At 44.6% G+C, this 26,996-nt stretch overlaps 2 protein-coding genes across 6 annotated transcripts in view; one reads left to right on the top strand and one right to left on the bottom strand.

The window, feature by feature from the left end:
* The window catches only part of Gas41 (YEATS domain-containing protein 4 Gas41), a 150,820-nt gene that overhangs the window by 59,269 nt on the left and 64,555 nt on the right, over window positions 1–26,996 (top strand). The window lies entirely within an intron of this gene.
* Hk (potassium voltage-gated channel subfamily A regulatory beta subunit hyperkinetic) overlaps window positions 1–26,996 on the bottom strand; it is a 93,563-nt gene that overhangs the window by 42,133 nt on the left and 24,434 nt on the right. The window contains exon 1 of one of the 3 annotated variants that reach the window (XM_075889554.1): window positions 18,150–18,892. The exons of 1 other annotated variant lie outside the window; for it this stretch is intronic. The gene's annotated coding sequence lies outside the window, so the exon portion shown is untranslated. Of the gene's footprint in view, window positions 1–18,149; window positions 18,893–26,996 lie in introns of those variants that run through there. One more of the 3 variants, XM_075889556.1, reaches the window with a different exon arrangement.

The raw sequence follows: 26,996 nt of genomic DNA, 5'->3' as shown, positions 1-26,996 counted from the left end.
GTTGCCCCGACCTCGTGGCTCAGTATATAACTCTGCGTCGGTCTAGCTGATTCACGGCTCAGCGACACAGTATACGGGGTTATACGCGCAGTTAGCGCGCTGCAGTTCCGGCACCACGGGCGCGGTCGTGGCAGTACTCCACTGATCCGGCTCGCCGATTACGTTGTTGGATAATACGATTGCGGTGAAGGAGACTTGGTCGTTGGATTAGATGATTGGCGAGCGTATGGACGATATATATAAAAAACAGACACCAATATCACGTATCAGACACTCGCCTTAAAATAAGGAGTCTTCACAAATCAGCTTTCATGTTCTACCTCCTTAAATTAAAAAAAAAAGTAAGACTTCGTCTTGTAAATGATTCTACAGCCGTTACAACATAAGCTCGTTTATTTCACTACACCATTGATTTTCCACCCCCACCCCCCTAAAAAAATTATAACTACGCGCCTGGCCCTGTAGGAAACATGCTGAGTGCTGCCAACCATCAAGACTAGCACAAATTCTGATTACTGTTTAGGGAGGTCAACATAAAATATAGTAAAATATAGATTGAAATAAATATTCTGCATCGAACTGCAATCGAATGAACTATTTCTTAATTTCCTTCCGCGACATTCTGATATCTTTGAGCCTTACTAACATTTTTTATATTAGCGTATATCACCCAACTTGCGCCTTGTATAATGTTCGCGTTATTAAAAAGAAGGAAGGGAAAGAAGGGAAGGAATCGAAGGAAGGAAATCAATGTAGGCTACCAAAAACATATCTACAAAGGGAGGCAAACATGGCTTCGTGATGGAAATTTTGTGGGCCTCAACAAGCCTGGCGTCACAAGAGCCCACACACTCGGACATAGGCAGTCGTTGAGGTGAAAAGCACGGAATCTTGAGGGAATTCGTAAGACATTATTCACGGCGCCGAAAAACCAGGACACAGGTCGGCTGACCAATCTTCACTGTGTCTGCTGGATAGCGAATGTACTCTGTAGCGAAAAGAGGTGTGATACCGCAGTGACTTAGCTCGCACAAGTGTGCACACATGTGCGCCATTTAACATGGCTTATTTAAGGACGACGGTCTTTCTTGCGATACTTGAACGCAGAAATTTCGGCGTGTCTGTCTTTCTGTCTGTCACATAATTCAGCCACTCGGCCGAAGTTTAAACACTTGCTGAACGCCCAGCCATCTTGAACTGGTGGCTGCGTTCATACTTGCCAAAATTGTCAATCGAAAAGCAAATATGACGCATATCTGTGCTGCAACATCAATAGAAAATATTAGTTGGTGTGTTCCTTTACTAAAAAAATACAAAGGCGGTTTCGCAGCTCCGCATTTTTTTTTTTAGGGGCGAAGCTCTTTAAGGCGTGGGCTGTGCGTCCCCTGTATGTAGCCACCTCTCGTTTAGTTCTTGCAGTGTTCACTATATGGCGGTACCATTCCCTGTATGTGGTGTACCATTGGTGTACCATGGTGTACTATAGTGTATAGTTCCCGGTGTACCATTCCCGGTACCATTCCCTGTATTCTGGTGTACCATGAATTACCATGTATTTCAAAGCACTGGGGTTTAGGGACAGGGAGGGCAAAATAGACTTTAAGCGGATAGAATTAACTAGAAGGCGGTTATCTGATTGATGGCTAAGGTCAAGGCACGAGTGAAAATTAAACCCTTCACTACAAAGTACGAATCCTCAACCTCACTATTCAAGGGAAAAATTAAATATAGTTTTTAGTTCATTAGGTATTACGGCTTGGTGGCGCTAGCCACCACCCGATCTAAAGGGTACAGCCATATCCATCCATCCATCCATCCATCCATCCATCCATCCATCCATCCATCCATCCATCCATCCATATAGCCACCTTTTGTTTAGTTCTTGCACTGTTCATTAGAGGGCGGCACTAGTAGCTGATGATGATGTTTTGAGCTTGTCTCTATAATTATAAGGCAGCGGTTGAAATCTTCGTAGCACTTATTTTATGGTACGGCTTTTTCGGGACCAGTCACCAGGTATTTATTAGTTAGTGCGGGTGTGTGTGTTTGAATTTTTGTTGTTGTTTTTTTTTCTTTTGCCACCCGGTTGGGGAGGTGCGCGTACATTGAACACGCAAATTTTTGTAGTAGAGCTTGGACTTCCTTTTTTTTACGTAGTGCAGGGCTCGAGTTTAGTAATTATCGAGTATAGAGACAATTGGTGTCAGAAAGGCATGGTTAAAAAGACTGTAAAGTGTTCAGAATGTGGAGTGGGTTTGAAAGTGGACCCAAGCGTAGAAGCGGATGGAGAAGAAGCTGACGCGAAGTGTAGGCAATGTGAGGTCGAGGAAAAAATGGAGAAAATGATGGTTGCCCAGAGTGAACTGCTGATGAGAATCGCCAAACTCGAGACTGCGTTGGCGACAGAGCAAGAAAAAACGAGGGCAATGGGAGAAAGACTGAAGTCCGCCGAGGAAGGGCTAGCGAAGCTGAACAAAGAAGCGATCTACCGAGAGAACAGTAGGGAACCGGCAACCAGAACGGTGGAGAAGGAAAAGCAAGCAAGCTTAGAAAAAACAGGTTTAGCCGGTTCAACTGTCGCAAGGCCCAGCTTCAGCGAGGTAGTGGTGGGGCAGGAAGGGAACAAAAGAGCCGGCGTCACAGGTGCAAGTAGCCCCCAGGTGCAGAACGCTGCAGCGGAAAAGACATAGCATGTGATAATCACCGGGGACTCAAATTTAAATCGATGCACAGAAGCCATCAAAGAGAGGGTAAGAGGTGACAAGAGGGTTGCAGTAGGGCCGTTTCCAGGACGCAAGCTGGAAGCAGTCATGAAGCAAGCGAGCGCAAAGCTCAAAACGACAGCTGATAGACGAAACCTCGTGATAATTTCAGGCGGTTTAAACGATGTCCTAAATGAAGATGCAGCAGGACTAGCAGCCGCACTGGCGAAAGGCGTCGATGACATGCGCGCCACTTCTCCTAAGGTGCAGGTAGTGATATGCACGATACCGGAGGTACCGGTGCGTGATAGCAACCTGCAAAGAGCGGTGGTCAACGCAAACCAAGAGATATGGCGGATGAGTCGAGAGAAAGGCTTTGAGGTAGTGGAAATAAACAGAGAGGTGCATAGGTGGGGGGGGGGGGGGGGGTTCAACGAGACAGAATTCACTTCGATGGGCGGCTAGGTCATGAGGTGGGTTGGCGACTTGCAGGACGCGCAGTAGCTTTTTTGGGGGGCAAGCGAGCCCTTCGGGGTGCAGGATAGCTAGTAACGAGGAAAACAACAAGGGAGACTCTTCGACAGGTGGTATGGACAGATACGATTCCAAAGTGGCACCAATATCTAAGATGCGTAGAGTCCGGGGCATAAATAGACGTAGCCACGAGCGCCGAGCCAATTCAGACATAGGGTATATTAACATGCAGGGTGGTAGGAACAGGCTGAAGTGGGAAGAGATAGAAGAACAGCTAAGGGAAGAGAGGCCGATGGTATACGGTTTTGTAGAAACACATCTCAGGGACATGGAACAACCTCCGAACAATCCGGACTACGCGTGGGAGTATTGTAATAGAACAGAAGGCAGCAGAAAGGGGGGTGGTATTGGGGCATTCATTCATAAAAGTACAGACTGGCAAAGGGTCAAGCAGGAGTGCAAGGAACATTTATGGCTAAAAGGGAAAGTGGCAGATCAAATGACACTCCTTGGTTTAGTGTACTTGTGGACGGGAGCAAAGACCAGAGAGGAAAACCAGGCAACGGTAGAGTGTATATCAAAGGACATTCAGGGGTTAGGAAGAGAGTGCGAGATAATTATACTAGGAGATATGAATGCGCACATCGAAGATATAGATGGGTATACCGACCCGACAGGCAAAATGATCATGGATATGTGTGAAAGGCTTGATTTGATCATTTGCAACAGTACCGAGAAGTGTGAAGGGCAAATAACATGGGAGGTAGGAAGGCTTCAGTCGACGATAGATTATGCACTGATGTCACATAGGATGTATGATAAGCTCAGGGAAATGCACATAGATGAAGGTGGCTCCAGACGTCTGGGTAGCGATCACAAACGTATCAAGCTAAGTTTTGGAAAAGCAGTGAAAGTGGGAAGGAGACAAGATGAGCAACTACAGGAAAATTTTTATCCAGAAAGGCAAATTGAAATAGCCACTAAACAAATTGAGAAAGTAATCACGGAGGATAATAAGACAGTGTGGACATACACGAATCTAATTAGACTCTTTGAGATAGAGCTTGCTAAGACGCGTGACAAGTCACCCCGGAAAAGAAGACACAAACCCAAAAGTTGGTGGGATGAGGAAGTTAAGAGAGCCATAGCAAAACGTCAGGAAGCCTCTAGGGAACACAGACATGCTAAGCAGCGGGGTGAACCGACAGATGATGTGGAAAGAAAATGGGCAACCTTTCTAAGCTGTAGAATGGATGCATCCCTTCTGATCAATGAAAAGATTAGAAGGAAGGGAGCTCAGTGGCTGGCAGAAGTACATAAAAAAGATAGAAAGGCAGCTGCGAAATTTTGGAACCATTTAAACTCCCTAAGAAATGAGACGAGCCTAGAGCAGAACTTTATAACTACAGCCCAAGGTGCTAGGCTAGAAGGGGACGAAGCTATTGAATATATAAGAACAAGGGTGACAGAAAAATTTCAACAAAGAAGTACTTTATGCACCACAATAGACAAAGACGAATCAAGTGGTGCAATGGTTCCATTTTCACAACAAGAGTGGGAAAGGGCTGAGAAAAGGGTTCCTAGTAGTACATCAACAGGCCCAGATGGCATTCCAATTAAGCTGATAAAACATTAGGTCCGAAGTCTAAGCAGGCTTTGAGAGAGGCAGTGAGTACAATAATAATCGATGGTGAAGTTCCCGATGGATGGAAACTTAGCAGGATGAGCATGATCTATAAAGGAAAGGGGGACAAAGCTGACATAAACAACTACCGTCCTATAACAGTGACATCAGTGGTCTACAGGCTGGCGATGCAGATTATAAAGGAAAGACTGCAGGCGTGGATAGAGGATGAGGGGGTGCTGGGGGAACTGCAGAATGGGTTTCGGAAACACAGGAGGTTGGAAGACAATCTGTTCTCACTGACGCAGTGCATCGAAATAGCAGAAAAAGAACACAGACCTCTGTGGCTAGCATTTTTGGATATCAAGGGAGCGTACGATAGCGTGGTTGAAGAGGAATTGTGGGGAATACTGGACACACTAGGCGGGGAACATGTAGTCACTAATCTTTTAAAGGGTGTCTATAAAGGTAACAAGGTAGTTATAAAGTGGGAAAAACAGGTATCCAAGCCGGCAGAGGTAAAACGGGGGCTTAGGCAGGGGTGCCCCCTGTCACCCTTATTATTCATGATGTACCTACAAGGATTAGAGGCAAAATTAGAGGGAAGTGGACTGGGCTTCAACCTCGCTTTAGTCAAACAAGGAAAACTTATTGATCAGGCACTACCAGCATTAATGTACGCAGATGATATAGTGCTGATGGCCAACAACAAGGAAGATTTGCAGAGATTGATGGACATCTGCGGTAATGAGGGAGATAGGTTAGATTTTAGATTCAGTAGGGAAAAATCAGCAGTCATGATTTTCAATGACAACGAAGGTAGTGAGCTTAGAATACAGGAGGTCACGCTAGAGATAACAGATAAATACAAATATCTGGGCGTATGGATAAGCAATGGGACCGAGTATCTGAGGGAACACGAAATATACGTCACGACTAAAGGTAACAGGAATGCAGCAGTCATGAAAAATAGGGCACTGTGGAATTACAATAGGTATGATGTTGTGAGAGGAATATGGAAAGGGGTCATGGTTCCTGGGCTGACGTTCAGCAATGCGGTCTTGTGCATGAGATCAGAAGTTCAAGCAAGATTAGAAATTAAGCAACGTGGAATAGGTAGGCTTGCTTTAGGAGCTCACGGGAATACACCAAATCAGGGAGTACAAGGTGATATGGGATGGACATCATTTGAGGGCAGGGAAGCTAGCAGCAAGATAAAATTTGAGAAGCGATTGAGAGAAATGGGGGAAGAGCGTTAGGCTAGGAAGGTTTTCAGCTACTTGTACATGAAGAATGTCGATACAAAATGGAGGAAGCGAACCAGGAAGTTGACTGGTAAATACTTAGAAAACAGCAGGTGGCCAAACCAAAAGGAACTATCGGTTAAGAAAAAAGTGAAGGAAACGGAGACTGACATGTGGAGAATGGGCATGATTAAGAAGTCCGCACTAGAGATCTATCGAACTTTTAAGCAGGAAATTGCCAAGGAAAGGATCTATGATAATACTCGGGGTAGTTCTCTACTGTTTGAGGCTAGGACGGGAGTACTGCGAACCAAGACATATCGGGCCAAATACGAAAGGGTCGACACAGTATGCAGTGCGTGTGGAGAGGAAGAAGAAACTGCCGAACACTTGATAATGTTCTGTAAAGGGCTTCACCCTATAGTTCAGGATGATGGCGCAGAGTTTTTCAAAGCACTGGGATTTAGGGACAGCGAGGGCAAAATAGACTTTAAGCGGGTAGACTTAACTAGAAGGAGGTTATCTGATTGGTGGCTAAAGTCAAGGCACGAGTGAAAATTAAACCCTTCACTGCGAAGTACGAATCCTCAACTTCATTATTTAAAGGGAAAAAAAAGATAAATGTAATGGTTAGTTCACTAAGTATTACGGCTAGGTGGCGTTAGCCGCCGCCCGATCTAAAGGGTACAGCCACATCCATCCATCCATCCATGAAAACATGCAAGATGTTATAAACTAGACGGCGGTACTTGCAGTTGATGATGAAAGATGCGAGATGTTATAAAATAGGAATGATGTCACAGACCGCGCGTGTCATTGGTGGAAGGCAATCGTTCAATTTAGTGCGGCGACGAACGCTAGGGGGAGCGTTGTAATAAAATCGAGTGGGCAAAATGTACGGAGGATTCATGGTTTACCAGGTTTACCTCCGGAGCTTCGCCCACTCATCATCATTCACTTCGTGGATATGGCGGTACGTTTTTGTTCTGAATGCGTCTTTGTCGCTAGACTTGTTCGCACACCAACACACTGCCGGCCACTGGCTTCAGTACAATTGCTTTGTAGAAAATGTTGAAATCCAAGGGTGTATATATGTTAAATGTGAGAAAAGTGGTGGTGGTGGGGGGGGGGGGGGAGTTGAGCAAGCTCGAAGGCGTGAAGGTTAATATTTCTGTCGGTTCTTATATGAGTGGTTATGGTGGCCCTGAAGTCTTGCAACAGAATCAAAGAAAAAAAAGTGTATGTTCGGGCTCCACGCAATTCGAGGAGAACAAAATCACAATGTAAGGTGTTAGCGCACAATGATATCGAACGTATTGCGCTTATATTGTATAAAGCATAGTGCCGCGATATTTGGCAATCTCCCTAGTTACAAGTACCGCGGTGGAAAAGATGTGCGATGAACGCGCCACTGATGCCCCCATACCATTGTACGCACTGCTACGCCACACTTACCAATCGCCGGGTCAATAGCGACAACGTCCAACAAGCCCAGTGTGGCCATTAGGCCGTTCCATAGGCGAAGTACTGGTCCCTTAATAGCCCTCCATTAGGCGCAAGTGTCGGTTGTGAGCACATGCAATATTTCTGAGCTGTTCAAATGCACACGCTTTCATTTTACTTGCGTCCTCTTTGCCGCTTTCACACAAAGGGCAGAAAGAAAGAGAAACACGTTGAAGGGTAAATGTCGTTTCTCCTAGCAACCTTCATTCATTGCATGGTCGTCGCCAGGTCTACGTCTTTTCTGGACCGGCACGCCGGGCCTTTATTATTCGTATATGAACAAGCCCTTTGGCCTTTCCATTGTACTATACGGTGGTTGAAGCATAAATGCGACGTGCCGCTGTCTACACTTATATCAAATACCACGCACTCAACGTTTGAGCTACGCTCTGGTGCAATATAAGAAAGGATAAGGAGGTGGAGAAACGACACGAAGATTATAACCTTTGCCGTTTCTTACGCGTAGCGCTTAGTTGACTCTAAGCCTGCATGTAGACGTGAGTTTCTACGTGCGACCCAAAAACGGAGGCAAACAGGGGCTCATTATTCATGGAAGGCTTTCATATTGGTGCGTAGCAGCCGCTCTGTTCCGCATGCGACGTCTCTGAGCGGTCTCGCTCGCCGGCGGCTTCTGAGTGCGGCTTGCGCCGCCACTACCATCTCCGAGCGTCTCAAAACCCCCAAGGGATGTGCGCGAGGGGGTCAAAAATAAACGAAGCCGTGACAAAAACGGGCAGCCTAGATGCGTTTTTTTTTTGTCTTCGTCTATTTTTGTCTCCATCTTCTTCTTAATCTCACCTCGGGACAGATATATGCATCTGCTCATTCATCCACGTGCGTGTCTGTACAACTCGTTACTGTATGATAGACATGGTCGGCTTGGTTATCGCGGTAGATTGCGAGCCTGTACATGCAGATAACAAGTAGTAGTAGTAGTAGTAGTAGTAGTAGTAGTAGTAGTAGTAGTAGTAGTAGTAGTAGTAGTAGTAGTCAAAGAAGCAGGCACAGAAGAAACATTTAAGGGACAGAAATCAGGAGAAGTCGACCTTAAAAGCGGGTCTGTGGCCAGCTATTCTTCCTAGGGATAAGTGGGAAGGGGAGAGACAGAAGTACAGGTAGGTGTGAAGAGATGTCGCTGTGGTATATTACCATGAATTTCTGTATAAACGCCGTGCGCTGGTGTGCAGTACTATAGCGAGAATCTTCCCGTCACAGCGCGTGCTCTCTAGAGGCGAAAATCTAAGCCTGCTTCACACGGAAGCTTTCACGGGCAGTTTAAGCTTGCCTCGGGTTCGGTCCAGTTGTTTTCGTATATACGCTCGAAACTTTCATCTCCCAAGAAGGCCTGTAGCCCGACGATCTCTCTCGACATTTCCAGTCCAGACAATATCTATTTGAGTGTCTGTCGCTCAGTCGCGTGTTGATAGCACACGCAGATGATGTGGCGTATAGACTTGTTAGTCTACACGCAGCAGAGAAACTGATGCATCTATGGGCCATAATTATGAAAGCGGATTTGCATAGTTAGACGTTAAAGTGGTACATGGCCTAAACGGTGGCGCTGCGTCCGTATTGATTTACGATTGTCGCTGCGAGTCACTGCCTGCGGGCAAACCTCATAATCGAATGTAGGCGTCAAATGAATAGCTCTACAGAGTACATGATAATGACGATAATGGTGTATCGATGTTCGAACTTTTGAACGCGTTGCGTGGCCGAGCTCGAGGTTGCGGGCTCGATTCCTCGGCCATGGCGGCTACATTAAGATGGAGTCAAAGTGTGAATAAAAACCCAGGTTTAGTTGCCCATTAAGGATTACCCAGGTGTTAAAACTTAATTCGGAGTTCCGTGAAGGCGCGTGCCTCGTGACCACATCGTGGTTTTGCGACGCAAAAAACTCCAAAAATTATTTCTTCGATTGTTGATGAACTGCACGTTTTCGGGCGTCCCGGTTGTCTCGGAAGTTGGCGACAGGTGAGCAACGATAAAAAAAAAAAAGAAGGAAGGGAGAAGAAGCCTTTCGAAAGCGCAAACAAAATGAAAAGCGATAGAAATAGGACCTGGAAGTCGTCATAAATCTTGGCTGTGGTCCACTGACGTCGCACGTGAACTACACACTCACCGCGAAAGCGGCACAGGTCCTCTACACCACGCGCCCACGAACTTGGAAAGCTGACGCCACGGGCACGCTGAAGCAAAGCAAGCGTCGTTAGAGAAAAACAAAAAAGGGGGGAAGAAGAGGGGGTGGTACTGCACGGGCATATGGATTAGCGGTGCTTCCTTACGCTTCATGCCACTTCGTTTGCACTTGAAATCACTGGCTCAAGCTCAGCAAACACGCCGAAACGCGCACGTCACATTGGCCTTGCAATAGAAACGGCAAATATAAGTTTAGAGTAAAAATAAAAAAAAAGCAACAGAGACAATGTCGCAATTGTAGTGTTAAGCCCGAAAGACGCTGAGCCGTCTTCTTGGTTTTTGCTCTGTATTCTCATTCTGCCCTCCTCTCTTTTTCTTTTTACCCAGTTTTTTTTTTACTCTTCATTACGTGTCTTTTTTCTCTATTTCACTGTATTTCTATTTTATTCCAGCTGCTTTGCTTTCTTTCTCTCTTTCTTCCTCTACTTTTTGCTTGCTTCCTCTATTTTTCTATTTTTAGGCGTGGTTCAACCTTCGTTATGCCGAGCTATGGCAGCATGCAACAGCCCGCAAGCCCACTAAAGTGCTCCGCACTTAAGAGAAACAAACCACCAACATTAACAAAGATACAGGGTAACAAACGAGATATCAAAGAGCCAGAATTGTTTCATCTTAACACACGTTCACGAAGGGAAATAGCCATTACGTTACACACGAGACCGCCACCCGAGCCCTCTGTATCGACGCTTAACCAAGTGAAGCTTCAACGTGCGTCTTCGGTATTTATCACCGGCTTGATCCCGATGGTTTGTTAAAATATCTCGCAATTGTTGGTTACGCCTGGCCGGAAATCTCAGTTGGTGTCTACCACCCGTGTATTCCATTCTACGTTTTCATGAACCCAGTATTGAGTAGTATAGGGCTTGCGCAATTATGTGACAAATGTGCGCTATAGGAGTCATTGCACACCCCGCCGTGGTGATCTAGTGGCTAAGGTACTCGGCTGCTGACCCGCAGCTCGCGGGTTCGAATCCCGGCTGCGGTGGCTGCATTTCTGATGGAGGCGGAAATGTTGTAGGCCCGTGTGCTCAGATTTGGGTGCACGTTAAAGAACCCCAGGTGGTCTAAATTTCCGGAGCCCTCCACCACGGCGTCTCTCATAATCATATGGTGGTTTTGGGACGTTAAACCCCACCTATCAATCAATCAATCAATCGAATCATTGCGCAAAGACGACGGGCGAATTCGGGTTTAGTCTATGCATTCACAGCATCGCGCTGTATGCAGTGATTGATATGTTGGGTTTAACGCCCCAAAACCACCCTATGATTATGAGAGACGCATATATATAGAGGAGGGCTCTAGAAAATCATACCACATGGGGTTCTTTAACCTGCACCCGAGTCTGAGCACACGGGCCTACGGCAGTTTCGCCTCCATCTAAAATGCAGCCGCCGCAGCCGGGATTTGATCCCGCGACCTGCGGGTCAGCAGCCGAGTGTCTTTGCCGCTAGACCACCATGGCGGGGCGCTGCAGAATGAATGAGTTAATCATTTAGTGAACGGTGAAATCATTCATTCCTTCGTTTTTTGAATATTCGCTCGTTGATTCATCGAAGCCTTCAGTCCTTTCGCTTGCGAACCATGCTCAGCGACTTCCTATACTTCTAAAGAAAACACAAGAATCGTCACTCACCATCAGGCGTGCTTGGTATAAAGACATCATCGACTCAACAGGGAACATAATGGCAAAAAAATACAACAAGAAAGACTACGAAGAAAACTCTATGACGCCTTTCTTTTACCGTACTTTCCTTGCTATGCACCAAGCGTTGCAGGAAAAGAGAATAAGTCGCGGCCGACGCCTGGCCAGCTCAGCTCCTGTAACGGCATCTTGCGCTGATCAGTCATCGCGGCGGCGCAGGAGCAAGGTCGATATATATATATATATATATATATATATATATATATATATATATATATATATATATATATATATATATATATATATATATATATATATATATATATATATATATATATATATATATATATATATATATGTTACGTGACGGCTCGTTTCGTCTTCGCTCTTGTGTACTCCAGCGTTTTTCGTTTGCTCATGGCCAACACAGAAGCGACGCGCAACGCTAATCAACGCTGCCATCACCGGAATAAAGAGTAAAGAAGACAAACAAGCTTGGAACATGTTCTTTCTTCTTTCCGTGCATACAATATTGCGTCTCGGTCGTGTTTGTGAGAAGCAAACACTCATTACGAACGGTACACGCAACACCACACCAAGGAGGGCACTCTTGCGAGAATGATGGGGATTACGCGAAAAAAAAAAAGGAGGGCGGGAGGGAAGACTGTGGGTCAAGTATGCTGTCTGAAAAGAAGGTGCTTAGAGAGTTCGGGCGTTGGGCCAAGCGAAACAAGCGACTCCCACCACACAACTGAAGGGTTGAAGCGACAAAGGATGCACAACGTGCGAAGTGAGCTTTAAGCACGCATCGTGCGTATCGTTTGAACTGGCTACGTGCCACCGCCGCCGCATGAGGCTCCCTGCATGATGAACCCTTGGCTGTGATGAGTTCGGGTTCATTTGAAGGCTTGTCAACCAAGCGCACACAGACGGCTCACGAGTGCAAACATGAACGAAGCTAACTTTGTTAGGTGATTGGCTGCGCGTTTATTTTTAGGAATCGATTAGCTTTACAACTATGGTACGGGAAAGGTCGCATAAAATGGAGAGCTAAATATTTATTTACTTATTTATTTATTTATTTATTTATTTATTTATCGATACTCCAGGCCAATATGCTGACCCATGCTGGAGGGGCAGATACAATAATACAATTGCAAGGCATTCACAAAAATACTGACAATGCAAGAAGAAAAACGTACAGTGCAAGACGCATAGGATTCACCACACAATAGCAAGGTCACTTTCGTGTATTGTGTTTCCAAAATAAAGAGCTGATTAGGTATGTTGCTCCCAACAGGGCAACAGATCAGATCGGTGCAAGACAATAATAGGGAGCATCTAAAATGCGAGAAAGAATTTGTGTTTACGCGTGCTCTCACTGATCTCTGTATGACGTCTAATAAAATTGGAATCCGCGTTTTCACTTACCAAAAACACGATATTATTCTGATTGATTAATTGATATTTGAGGTTTAACATCCCAAAACCACCATACGATTATGAGAAACGCCGTAGTGGAGAGCTCCAAAAATTTCAACCACCTGGGGTTCTTTAACGTGCACCCAAATCGAGCACATGGACCTACAGCATTTTTGCCTCCATCGGAAAATGCAACAGCCGCAGCCGGGATTCGATCCCGCGACCTGCGGGTCAACAGCCGAGTACTTCTTTAGCCACTAGACCACTGCGGCGGGGTAGGATGTTATTCTGAGTCATCACGTAGTGTATGACTGCGAATCAGTTTTGATGACCTGGGGTACTCAGCGAGCACCTGAATATAATAAGCACAGTAAGCCACAGCTGCGGACACGAAAGTCACAGGTTCGAGTCCAGCCGCGGTGGAAGTTCTAGTGGACAGTGCGCTGTGCGATGCCACTCCTCGTTAAATGACGTGAGATTGTTGAAATTTTGGAGCTATTTAATATGGCGTGCCTCGTAATCCCATCGTAGTTTCCGCTCCTAAAAGCGCGGCTATTATTATCAAATCTAACCACGCGATCGCTTTGTGTGTTTGCCTTTGTCGAGCCCGCGTCCTCGCGGTCTCAGCGCTGCGCCTTCGTCGCTAAGCTACCACGACGTGTGGTGCTTCGTTTTAAACCACTCCTCGTTCACATGAACGCACGCACACACACACCACGCGAGACAAGAACGCTTTTTGTTTTTGTAAGATGAAGGGCTGCAGATTGATTTTATGGAGTAAACTCGCATTGGCATGCCATATACGTTGCAGGGTGATCCACGTATAGAAAAGCTCTGCGCAAGCAAGCGTCTCTGCGAAGAGACGCTACACCACATCCTGTGTGACTGTCCATTGTATGAAATCCAGAGACAGTCACTGGCGTCCGCTTTTGCGCGCATCGACAACAGCCAAATGTCTGTGGACACTATTCTGTCAAGTGCCCGAGGGAAGACATTGCAACAGAAGGCGACGAAAGCTCTGTTGAAATTCCCACGTGACACCGACTTGAACAAGCGACTGTAACAGCAATGTCACACACCGCGAAAGACAAGACTGGACTGTGACTGAGTGCGCGCGCGTGTGCTGCCGAATGTGCTGTTTCTCTCTTCCCTCTCTGCTCTCTTTTATCTCCACCATCCCTCTCCCATGCGCAGGGTAGCAAACCGGCTGCCTATAGGCTGGTTAACCTCCTTGCCTTTCTTTTCCCTCTATTTTCCTTCCTTCTTTCCTTCTGCGCAAGCATCTCAGCTTCATTCAGTGTTTAGTGACTTAAAGCAGCGGCGATTCGTTTCTTCATATTGCTACGTAGCTATCGCGTGAAGGGTGAACCATTCTGTGGACAGAAGACGACGAAGAGGACTGGTTTGCTCGCTCTGTGTGCTGCGCTCAGATTTTATCGGTATAAATATACTGCCAAATAGTCACGTCCCATTTCATTTTACGTAACAAATATGTATGGAACTCTGTTAGAAACCGTATTAGGAAAATCAAGCTGTAAGTGTAGTGCTTATATTTCTAAAATATTTAGAGGCCCGATTTTCTATACTGCAGCACCAGAGAAAAGCACGCAACCATATTCCAAAATAGGACAATACCTGCAATATCTCATAACTATAGTGTGTCTCTTCTCATACATTTGGTGTAGTTGCGAATGGCACGTGCACCTTTTCCAGTTGTTTATTTCATGTGTTGTCACCAGTTAAGCGGCGCAGTTTCAATTACCCTAAGGTATTCAATAGATTCCGCCTGTGGTATAGGCTTAGAAAGACAACGCATTGAAGCGTACATGGGGTATTGTAGAGGAAACACGAGAAGGGCACATTTACTCGGATTGAGAAAGAAGTGATTGTCATCTATTAAGTTCTCCAAGGTGTTAGGGTAAGATTGAAGTCGCTCATATAAGATCTGGATGTTATCTGTCGTTGCAAAAACAACGCCATATCATCAGCGTAGAATAATGACACCATGCGTCGAAAGTGCTCCTCTGCTACATCTACCTACCTTGTTTAGATTTCATTAAATGAAGAATAGTAATAAGACAAACAATACATAACCTATCTGACTGTCTAATGCAAATCATTTCAAATTATATCACGCAAAGAGTGTAGTCTACTACAGCACCTCAACAATCGGATATCACCATTAACGCTATTCCACTGCATAGCGTAGTGCTTGACAAGCTTTCCAAATCTGCCCCGTCGCGGTGGTCTAGTGGCTAAGGTATGCGGCTGCTGTCCCACAGGTCACGGGATTGAATCCCAGCTGTGGCAGCCGCATTCTCGATGGAGGCGAAAATGCTGTAGGCCCGTCTGCTCAAATTTGGGTGCACGTCAAAGAACCCCAGGTGGTCGAAATTTCCGGAGCCCTCCCCTACGGCGTCTCTCATAATCATATGGTGGTTTTGAGACGTTAAACCCAGCATATCAATCAATCGATCGATTATATTGCTACGTAGCTATCGCATGAATTAAGGGTGAACCATTATGTGATCAGAAGACGACGAAGACGACTGGTTTGCTCACTCCGTGTGCTGCGCTCAGATTTTATAGGTGTAAATACACTGCCAAATAGTCACGTCCCGTGTCATTTTACGTAACAATATCATCAGTTCAGTCAGCTGGAGCAAGAATGCACTCATTTGAAGCACGAACCACGTTCGTGCATGATCCCTATTTAGAAAAAAAAATCGCGTTACGTCACATTGGAAGGAGCTCCGGCCAATGAATATGCGGGAGTTGCTGTTATTTCTTGAAAATGCCGGGAAAATGGCAAACAGCGTTCGCGCATGAATGACGCGCTTCTTGAAGTCTCCACCAAGTTAGTAAGAGCATATATCATCTTCGGTAGCAACAGAAGGCAGCGTTTGTTGTTCTGTTTGATACCACTTTTTCCTCATGTGTCAGCAGTGTCAATCGCTGTTTACCCTTTGCTACAATGTAACCAAGAGCAAATATCAAGCGGCGGAGTGCGGCACTATAAACGAATACAGACACGCTTAGTTACGGGCGTCACTGAAAATTATATATATATATATATATATATATATATATATATATATATATATATATATATATATATATATATATATATATATATATATATATATATATATATATATGAGGGAAAGAAGTGTATACCTAAGGGCTCGTTTTTCCGTGTTTTCACACAATATTAATGAGATCTAACAGACAATAATGCCAAGGAATGTATAGGGGAAGTTATTAGAACCAATGTAATGTAAATAGGAAGAAAGAAAAGTGGCTGAAAAAATAACTTGCCGTGAGCAGGAATTGAACCTACAACCTTCAAATAACACGCTCGATGCTCTACCACTGAGTTATCATGGCGGCTATCCCCCCAGCCACTTTATTGGGTTTATATCTGAATGTAAATGTGGGAGTGTCCTCTTCCACATTTATATATATATATATATATATATATATATATATATATATATATATATATATATATATATATATATATATATATATATATATATATATATATATATATATATATATATATACAATACGTGAAATAGTGAAAAAGCCGCCAGAAGGTCGGTTAAAGTAAAATATTATTGGCATAGCAAGTTCAGTTATCGATAACATCTTTCTGGAGATAACATTCCGAGGAAAGATCCTAATCATACCTTTTTGGGGTCTTATGTATGTATGTATGTATGTATGTATGTATGTATGTATGTATGTATGTATGTATGTATGTATGTATGTATGTATGTATGTATGTATGTATCTAAGCTTTCTTTCTAAAATTAAATCTCACGTTTAGTCTCGACATGCCTCAACAAAGTTACGATCGCATTTTATTGTGAATTGTTTAATATACCAGTTAGGTCGATCATCTCAGGGGATGCTTCTTTCATACAGGGGTCGTCTTTTGGAAATAATAAGACGACAAAAAAAAAGAAAAAAATCACAACCCCTCATGCATTGTGCTCCGTGAAAATCGAACGCAGTGATTCGTCGGCCTCGCGCCATGCTCCTCTTCTCGGCATACGTGTACTGATACTCTTGTTATGCAAACCGTAACGTCATTTTTTGGGGGGCCCATATTTCATCGAAACAAGGTGACGTCATCAGTGCAGCAATGTCGACTCGTCTTAAGTAACGGACCGCAAAACGCTTAACCAAGCTTCCTCACGGAGTGTTCTGGCATTTTTTTTCTTTTACAAAAACTAACGACGTCAAAAAATAGTTTGTTGCGATTTCCGAATACATGCACCACTGTCCCCCTTAGAGCCCACACGGCATGATAAAACGCTTGCTTGTCAGTTATTTTTCTCTCTTCCATATATATGTATGTATATATATATATATATTCAGCACATTTGATGACACTCTATCACAAATTAATTCTTGCAAACTTTTAAGTGAACTTAATGAAGTGTCACAACAACGGTATGATTATCAGGCATGCCGAAGTGGAGGGGCTCTGTAATAATACTAATCACCTGGTGTTTTTTTTTAATAGACATCAATCTAAGCACACGTGTGTTCTTTAATTTCGCTTCCATCAAAACGAAGCCATCGTACCTGAAAATCGAATCCGCCTGGTACAGCTTAAGCAGCGTGACACATTAATCGCTAAGCAACCGCAGTGGGTACCACATAAATCCAATTAATTCGATGTAAGAGCCCTACAACTAGGGCTGTTTTAATATGAACTGGGTGTATTAATTATGTACGTACGCCTTATAATTGTTCCTTTGATAACCGAACAGGATTTCACGATGCGACGAAGCTACTTCAGCGCCGTACTTCAGGGGACCTTTATTTTATATAACGCGGTTAGCAGCTGACGCCACACCGCGAAGTTAATGGTTTGTCCATGTCAGCGGCATTTGTTACGCACGCCAGTTTGCAGCTATTTCTGTGGTATACTCGTGTTGAAGTAGCACGAACAACAAATTACGATGTTGCCGACGCTTTAAGGAAATGTTGTACAATAAAATTTTTTTCTATCAGATTCTCAGAACACTGATGCACTATCAATCGACGACTTGAAGAAGAAAAAAGAAACGACAACATGGAGAAACCTTGTATTCTTAATGATAGCAAAACGTCTTTCTATTAACTCTAATTCTTGCGTCTATCTAAAAAACCTAATCGCAAAGCTTGCAATATTCAGACCTATTCGCTTTCGGAATCAAACCCCGGTTTGAAGTGCCATGGCGACAATTGCACTGTCAACTATAGCTGTACGTGCACTATGCTTCAGCAGAACTGCGAGAATTTACGTGAGAAAGGAACGTCGTAACTTGTGCAACACTCACATGCGACGAAACCGAGGTTTTCTTCCTCGGGACTTTCACTGGGTCCACCGACGTCGCTGAGAGTAACACTCCGCCAACTTTCTTTGTTTTGCTTCCTTCTTTCGCTGTTTTTGTGGGACCTTCAAACGCAGGAACTCCTCGATTCAGCGAGTGACACCCTTTTCACTACCGCTGTACGAAGCGACGACTCCGAAGATACGTGGCCAGGGGCGATCGGAAAATTTGTTCAACAAAAACAGACACTCTCACGATTCACAAAACTGTCACAGCAATAAGTATCATGGACGTAGACCATCAGCCCCTTCTAGCGACGACAACAGAGTAACAACAAACACACCTTGCACGTTACGCACCAAAGTACAAAATCATTCGCCTCCCGTTGCCGCTTTCGGTTGGCCCCGCGCAGCAGACGACCACGAGCGCTGCGTCGGGAGCAGACGACGCGCCGGTGGAGCCCCACGACCCGCCTCACACTCTTTCCTAATATCCTTCCCGGCCTCCACTGCCGTGCTCTCTCTCTTTCGCTCTCGTTCTCACACCGCTACCTATGCCGCTACACTTTCTGTTCCTCTCACCTCAGAACTGCTGGCGTCCCGCGCACGTACTTTAGGCGCTGCGTGGTGCTCCCTACCGGGCTACAGAAATTAGGCGCCTTCTTCTTCTAACCACCGCCACCCACTTATTTCATCGGCGCTGCGCGATCATGCTTCTACCTCGCTTCCTGCCTCTTTTTCGAGCACCTACGAGAAGCTCGCGGCGATGTCAGGCGATGTCTCACCGTCTATCACGACCCGCAGCGGGAGGAAAAAAAAAAAAACGAGAGTCTGCGAGAGAGCAGCGGGAGAGGAGGTTGCGGGCGGCCTTTGCTCCGGTTGGTCGCCGAGCAACAAAGAGCAGCACAAAAAAAAAAAACATGGCGCTCAACGAGCGCGCGCGTTGGGGGGCTCCATGTTTTAATGTCCAACTTTTATCAGAGGTACAGTGCATGCGTGTGCCCCGAACGTAGGTACGTGTGTGATTGCCGTAGTGCGTGACACTCTCTTGCTGACCTCGTCTACTCCATTTTTTTTTCTGTTTTGTTTTCGTCTGGTCTGAAACCTTACGCTAAATGGACGACCGCTGGCCTTGCGTCTTTGTTAGTGCGGCGTGATGGCTTAACTCGGTCGATGGTAAAGGTCCCGGGGTTGAGTGTACCAGTATAGGCTGCTGAAATTCACTCGCATTTGCTCCATGTTTCGTCCCACAGTCACGCGAAATTCGAATGACCAGAAAAAACGTCCGCGAAAAGAATTTCGAATGAACCCTTGAACGCTTTCATTTACTTGGAGTTGGGCGCGCAGTAGAGGTTTGCAGCAACCAAATGTGACTTAATGGCCACCTCGAGTGCACAGAAATAAAAAAAAAAGAAAAATGCTGAATGAAGCATTAACAGTGTGGCTTTTTTCTTTCTTCGATCTTTTTTTTTTCTCGAATGTGAAAAGCAGGGGACAAAATTGATTTCCTCTTTTCGCACAAAAAAACGGCCACGACCAACTTAAAGAAGTAATAAAACAGTTCTCAAATATCAGTGTGTTATATCTACAGAGAACTTACCCGATGTACTTTTTAATGGCGTACGTTGGCTCTTGCAGAGAGTAGAATTATTAGCTTTATTTTCTTTCCTTGAATAGTGCCCGCATAGGTTTCACAGCTCTTATCCCGTAATCAGAACACTGATTTCTCATCAGAGTTTCAATAACTGAAGTTTTCTTCCAAGCTCTTAAACGCCTGGATTGGGTTTTTTTCTTTGTGTGAAATACTTTTTCCTCGCTCAATAACGGCAATCTGGCTTTTCTGCATAGCAGAAACGCAACACAGGAAGCCGCTGTTAGGGGAAAGTCAAAAGACAAGAAACATGGTTTGATGAATTTTTCGATAGTTTTGAAGTTACGAGTAAGTTTCAGAGCAAGTATATTTACGAAGTTTAAATAAGCAAAGAAATAAGTAAAGAATGCATTTGATATTAGGTCAGTTTGCTCTCAATTAGGACTAAGGTGATTATCCTTCGTTCAACACTGTGACCCGCACTTCGCTTATTTATACATCTTCCTTTAACTACACACGATGCACACTGGTGATAACGTCACTAAATAATCAAGGAATGACCGATAAAAAAGGAGCTTATGTGGTTACTGGCTGCAATTAGAACCTTTATTATCATTATATAATTGAAGCAGATTAACACAAATTTGCGAATAAATTTAGCAAATTTACCAGCGTACTTATCAAGATGACGGCGTAACTGTTGCTGTGGCTCTTCATAATACACTATGGTCGATAACGATTCCAGAAGTATGCGAGATTACTTTCTCAAAGATGGATTCACACAAGCCTACACCAATGAACGTGCACTCCAGCCTGACGTCATGAGCCGGACGGAAGGTGTGGGCGTCACCAGGAGCATGCAATAAAAAAAACGAATTCGCCCTCCCCCTCCCACCCGCTCTCCCATCGCCCTTTTCAAAAGGCGAAATTCTGCCAGAGACTATTTCTTCTCTCGTGGATACAGTCACTTTCCGTGCTTCGTTCATCTGGACATGACTTCTCCGGACTTGTATCCGACTGTAGTACGTATATACATAGAACTTTTTCTAGCTAATTCTGTCAGCACATTTATTCTTTTAAACTGCCGTCCCCCCTCCCACACCCTATTTTTCCCCAAAAGAAAAAGTCAGCGCCTCAAGTTTTATTTCGCAGCTTCAATTAAATCACTACTTTACTTATAAGCGCATCTAACGTCCACCCTGCTGTGAAGTGTATACCCCCAGCAGACATATGCAACTTACAAATTGTGAAAACTTATTTCTGAAGTCACGACGAAGTATAACGCGCCGTGACGTCACAATGACCGTGGAGTTATGAGGCCGAGTTAGTGAGTGCCTTTACTCTACCCGAGTCGCCCCCATTCTCAGATGGCTGCCGCCATGGCACAGGGATGACATTGCTCTAGCATTTTGGTGGAGGCGAAACGCTATGGAGTTGTGTACTGTGCGATATCAGTGCATCTTATATGACCTTAGCTATCTGAACATTACAGAAGCCCACCACTGTAGAGTTTTTCATAGCCCGGGTCGCTTGGGGTCGTTAAATTTCATAAAACTACTTAGAAGGGTGTGGTGTATACACCAGTTGGTTATTCATGATTAGTATGAATAAAACAACAGATGGTACTAAACTATAAACCCCTTAGACCATAAAACCAGCCACAGATAATTATTCAGGAGCTGTAGTTGGACGCTTTCTGTGGCAGCAAATGAAAGAACTCGCCCCTAACACAAGTGCCGAATATATACAGGAAAAGGAAATGAAAAAGGAAGCGCGTAAGGATGTCGTCATTGCTTTTCCTTCGTCCTATGGGTCATCGCTCAGTTTTATACGCTTACAGTCATCAGTTCTGCACAAGTATAAGTTTTGCAAGCAACCCCATACCTGAGTGTTCACAAGGCCCAATCCAGCTGAGGAGACCTCCCGAGAAAACGTCGAACAGTCTCAAGTAATCCTAACGTCTTCCTTGCAACTCCACACGATTTCGAACAAGTATTTCATTAACTAATCGTTTTTTTTTATGTTAACACTTGGTTGTGTCACGCACTACGTTTTATGCATGTTTGGGAGCGTAGCGAGAAACAAAAAAAAAATAATTCAAGGCAGCTTTTTTGTGTGTGTGTGTGGTGATAAGCCTAAAGGAAGGATGAAGCTGACTGCAGCCTCCTTTGTGTATACCCTCGGTTTTAAAGACGATGGTCTTTCCTGGGGATCTTCAACGCAAAAATTTTGGTCTGTCTGTCTGTCTGTCTGTCTGTCTGTCTGTCTGTCTGTCTGTCTGTCTGTCTGTCTGTCTGTCTGTCTGTCTGTTTGTTTGTCTGTCTGTCTGTACAATTGTCTGTTTGTCCACTCTTAACAGCATAGGGTACTTGAAACAGTCAACCCCTTCCGCAGCGCCCACCAATGTTGCTCAAGATTGAGCGTTCACACTTGTGCAATTGTCAATTAAAAAGCAAATACTGCACATGTTTGAGGCACCATAACAACACGCATACATTCTGCATGTGCGCCTTTTACTAGAAAAGGCATACATACGTAATTTTAAGGACCATAGCGCTTATCACGCAGCCCTGACCATGCAGCGCTTGCACGAAAAGGAAAGTGTTTCCAACGCTTTGCTAAAAGGAGACGGTGGTGGCGCCTACCCGTCGCCTTGCATTCTACACCTACACCTAAGACGGGCGCACACACCCGTCTCAGAGCCACGTGCTTTGTTTTGAAAGAGAACTGCCAGATGGCGCTCAGGTCTCACGTGTGACGTGACTAGACACGTTTGTTCGCCTCCGCTGCACGCTCGAGGCAATCTAACGCAGCGCCTTCAGAATACCATTCACCGATTTTCTTGCGCAGAACATCAAATGAATGTTTTGTTCACTCTCTCCACACGCAAGACTATCGTCTTTCGACGACATTTGCAGTATAAATGCAGATACGAGGCCAATTTTTCTCTTTCTTTCCTTCTTTATGTTTTTCTTTTCCGTTTTTTTTTTCTGTCTTGTTCCCTCTATTTCTATTATTTTCATTTTTCTGTCTCTTTTTCTTTCTCTCTTTTTCCTGTTTCTAGCGTGCTGTTTTTTTCTATTTATATCCGTGGTTTTGCCGGCGTTACACGAAGCAAAAACACAGCACAGGCACCTGAACTGCTCCGCGTTAATACCATCATCAAGACACTCGAAGATCAAGAGGAAAGATACTTCTCCTGGGAGCGAGTGTGCTCACAGTATGGTATACAGACGGCACGTGGTGTTGACTGCATTACGCCAAGCCACGACGACAGCATACGACAGCTCGGGCCCCTAAAGTGCTCCCGCACTTCAAAGCAGAAAATACAATGAAGGTACGAGCATACACTATATAGACGTATAGTGCGCTTGCTATGTGTACCTGTCCCCTCTTCGTATGTGTAGTTTCACGCTTACCTTCAAGACTTGAAGAATGAACCAACAATTCTAAAACGAAGTTTTATGGTTGTTATACGAATATCTCCCGAGTTATATTACCGTCCGTAAAATCTTTAAATGTGCATAACGCTGAATGCTACAACTCGCGTTCGTAAATCTTTCAAATGAGCTTCAGCTGCGTCTTTGAGGAAGGGTGTCGACAGAAAGAAAAATAATTTATAGGCAGTTATAAAGTCTGTAAACGGCAAACATCATTGCAAATGTACGCTGTTCGTAATGTCCGGGAAAGGTTCGTGCGAACATTTTGTTTCCATAACAAAGCAGCCACGCCACGGTGGTCCAGTGGCTAAGGTACTCGGCTGCTGATCCGCAGGTCGCGGGATCAAATCCCGGCTGTGGCGGCTGCATTTCCGATGGAGGCGGAAATGTTGTAGGCCCGTGTGCTCAGATTTGGGTGCACGTTAAAGAACCCCAGGTGGTCAAAATTTCCGGAGCCCTCCACTACAGCGTCTCTCATAATCATATGGTGGTTTTGGGACGTTAAACCCCACAAATCAATCAATCCATAACAAAGCATCTTCGAGGGCAAGTCCAAAAGTCTTGAAAACTGGCGAGGTACATAATCATGAGAAAAGCACCTGATAACCGTAGCTTGGCATGCACGTTGGCCCAAAGAAAAACTCTCCGGCCGAATTGCCAGGCGCCGAGGTTGGCTTTCCGCATGCCGCGCCTGTTAAGTTCCATCGCTTCTTACGAAACACGGTTCGATATACTGAACTGTTTCAGAAGTGAGTTTATTTTTCTCGTCGTAGTGTGCCTCAATGTAAGCGAAAGAAAAACTACGCATCCCCCACTTGGTGAAAATAAAGAACGCTGCTTTTGTTATCATTTTTTAGGAGCATGCTGTGCTGATAAGTTGGCTCGTTATTTCATTTATTCCACCTTAAAGGCCCGGAGGCATTACATAAGGGGGGGCGGCGTACAAGGTATGTCGAACAACTGAACAAAACTCGAAGGGTTCCAAAACGTAAACATTCAAAGAACAATGAAAAAAAAAAGGTACAATATGCAAAGTAAAACGCCAATATTACCAAATGCAAATAAAAAAGTAATGGTACAAAGGTAAGCTTCCAGAGAAAAGTGACGACAGTTTATACATTAGTTAAAAAAAAGTATTTAAACATTGGCAGGGAAAACAGCACATTCAGTTAGATTGCGACATGTGACATTTTAGCTTACTGCGGAAAATTTGGCGGTTATTACACGTGACTATATTATCAGGTAGTTTATTCCACAGTGTTATCCCATTGGGAAAGAAGGAAGTAATCATTGCAGAAGTGTGTCCATTTATTGGTGCGATAGGGTGACTGTGGTTTATGCGGGATGAAGTTCTGTGTGATGGTTGAAGGAGGACGTGCCGTGATTGAGGGTGATAATAGAAAGCATGCATCAGACACAATCGAGAAATGATACGACGAGATTCGAGGGACGGCAGTTTCAATGATTCTTTTAGTGCAGTAACGCTGATATCGTTAGAGTATTGGGAGTAAATAAAACGGGCAGCGCGGTTCTGAATCCTTTCTAAATCGTTAGTTAGATATGTTTGTGAGGGTTGCCAAATTGAGCAAGCATATTCTAGTTTCGGTCGGACGTACGTTTCATAAGCTAATTTTTTAATGTCTGGTGAGGCTAATTTTAGGTTGCGGCGCAGGTATCCGAGAGTGCGTGAAGCTTCTGAACAGATTATTTGAATATGGGTTGACCAGGATAGCGACGATGACAGATGCACTCCGAGGTATTTGTATGATAGGGTAGGGCTAATGGGAACAGACTTTATGCTATAGGTAAATTTTTCTGGGCTCTTTTTGCGGGTGAATGACATAATTTTACACTTAGTTAGGTTTAACGGCATTAGTGACTTATCACACCAAGTTACAATTAAATTTAAGTCATGTTGAAGTTTAATGCTGTCGTCTGGTGTACAGATTGGAGAGTATAAAACGCAGTCATCGGCAAAAAGTCTTAATTTGGTTAGCACATTGGTGGGTAAGTCATTTATGTATATTAGAAAAAGGAGCGGGGAGAGACAGGCACCTTGGGGGACGCCGGACGTTACGTCGGAAAGAGGTGAGTCGTGGTCATTAGCGCTGGTGAACTGCTTACGGTTTTTTAGAAAATTTTCTATCCAGAAAATTATGTTGGGAGGGATTCCAAGGTTGCATAGTTTAGAGAGTAAGAGGTTATGAGGAACACGGTCGAATGCTTTAGAGAAATCTAAAAATATGGCGTCAGTTTGAAGATTTTCATCCATGAAGTGAAGAATATCATGTGTGAATTCGGCCAGTTGTGTTTCGCATGATAGTTGTTTCCGGAAACCATGTTGGTGATCGAAGAAAAATTTGATGGATTCCAGATATGTCATTAGGTTTGAAGCTATAATATGTTCGAGCATTTTAGATGGGATGCTGGTTAAGGAAATAGGTCGGTAGTTAGCTGGAATTGCGCGGTTGCCTGATTTAAAGATGGGAATAACCTGAGCTTTCTTCCAATCGTCTGGGACGTTTCCTGTTTGTAATGATTGTGTGAAGATTAGGCAAAGTATTTGGCTTGAGACAGAAACGATATTTTTTAGTAATTTACTGTTAATACTGTCGCAGCCCGCCGAGGATGAAACTTTAAGATTGTTAATGAGTAGGAATATTCCTTCTGGGGTAATTTCAATTTCTGGCATCGCTACAGCTGCAGATTCGGGCAGTGTTACGGTATCAGTGGTGTTGGCAGAGGAAAACACAGACGTAAAGTGGTCATTTAAAGCAGAAGCGCACTGGTCAGCGTGTATTGGTTCTCCGTCAGCGTTAGTGAGGCTTATTCGATTAGATTGTGACTTGGGGGACAGCATGCGCCAAAATTTGCTGGGATTTGATTGAAGAATTGATAGTAGGTCATGGGAAAAGAATTTGATTTTTGCAGCTTTTAGTTCGGTTAAGTACTGATTAGCGCACGCGCGGTAGCGCTCCCACGCAGTTGAACTTTGGCTTAGGCGGGCCGTTCTGTACAAGCGTTTCTTTCGGTTACAGAGTAATTTTAGCTGTTCAACAGCTAAAACAGCTAAAACACAGCTGTTTAGCTGTGTTTTAGCTGTTTAGTTAATCGAGGCATTTATTCATCTTCATAGATCGCGGTCAATTTAATACCCAGTATACATTAGACGGCGATGTTGGTCAGTGTCGCATGATGGAATGATGCAGTGGCGAAAGTGGCTTGCTTACGCACGCGTATACAGCGCGCGACAAGACTTTTGAGCTGCACTTACCGAACACATTACTTTATGTATTTACGATTGCGCGAAGTAAAGGACAAGTATAGAAAGAATTGGCTGGGTAGCGGCAGGTGTTCGTTAAAATCAGCGATGTCCTCCTGCTGCCCATTTATGTCGGCACCATCGCAGGCGTGGGGTAGCTGTCATACGTATACACTATAGGCACAGGTCGTTTGCGTATCCATGATTTACGATGAATGGCAGCTGTCAATATGTGTGGGTGCACGCACGCCTGCTATGTGTTCGCGCACACCACATCTCATGGGCGTGTCGACTGTGTGATATACAGCAGGATTGCGCGTGTAACATATCGCGGTGGCACTCTTTAAGCTTGATTCCTGGCTACTGCGATCGTGTTTCGATGGGGCACGAGCATGTAGGCGTCGGCAGGGGGTGCAAACGGGGCGAGGCACTTGCACTCAAGCAGCACCAGTGCTGGCCCTTTCTCACACCATGATGAATCACGGATTTGCACCCCCCAAGACAAAATTACGCGTTCGTTGGCATGAGACAAGGATACCCTTGCACCTACATTCTAAAAGC

Source organism: Rhipicephalus microplus, chromosome 3 (assembly GCF_043290135.1).
Source record: "Rhipicephalus microplus isolate Deutch F79 chromosome 3, USDA_Rmic, whole genome shotgun sequence".
Taxonomy (NCBI): Eukaryota; Metazoa; Arthropoda; class Arachnida; order Ixodida; family Ixodidae; genus Rhipicephalus; species Rhipicephalus microplus.
This window is presented reverse-complemented; position numbering and strand designations above follow the sequence as displayed.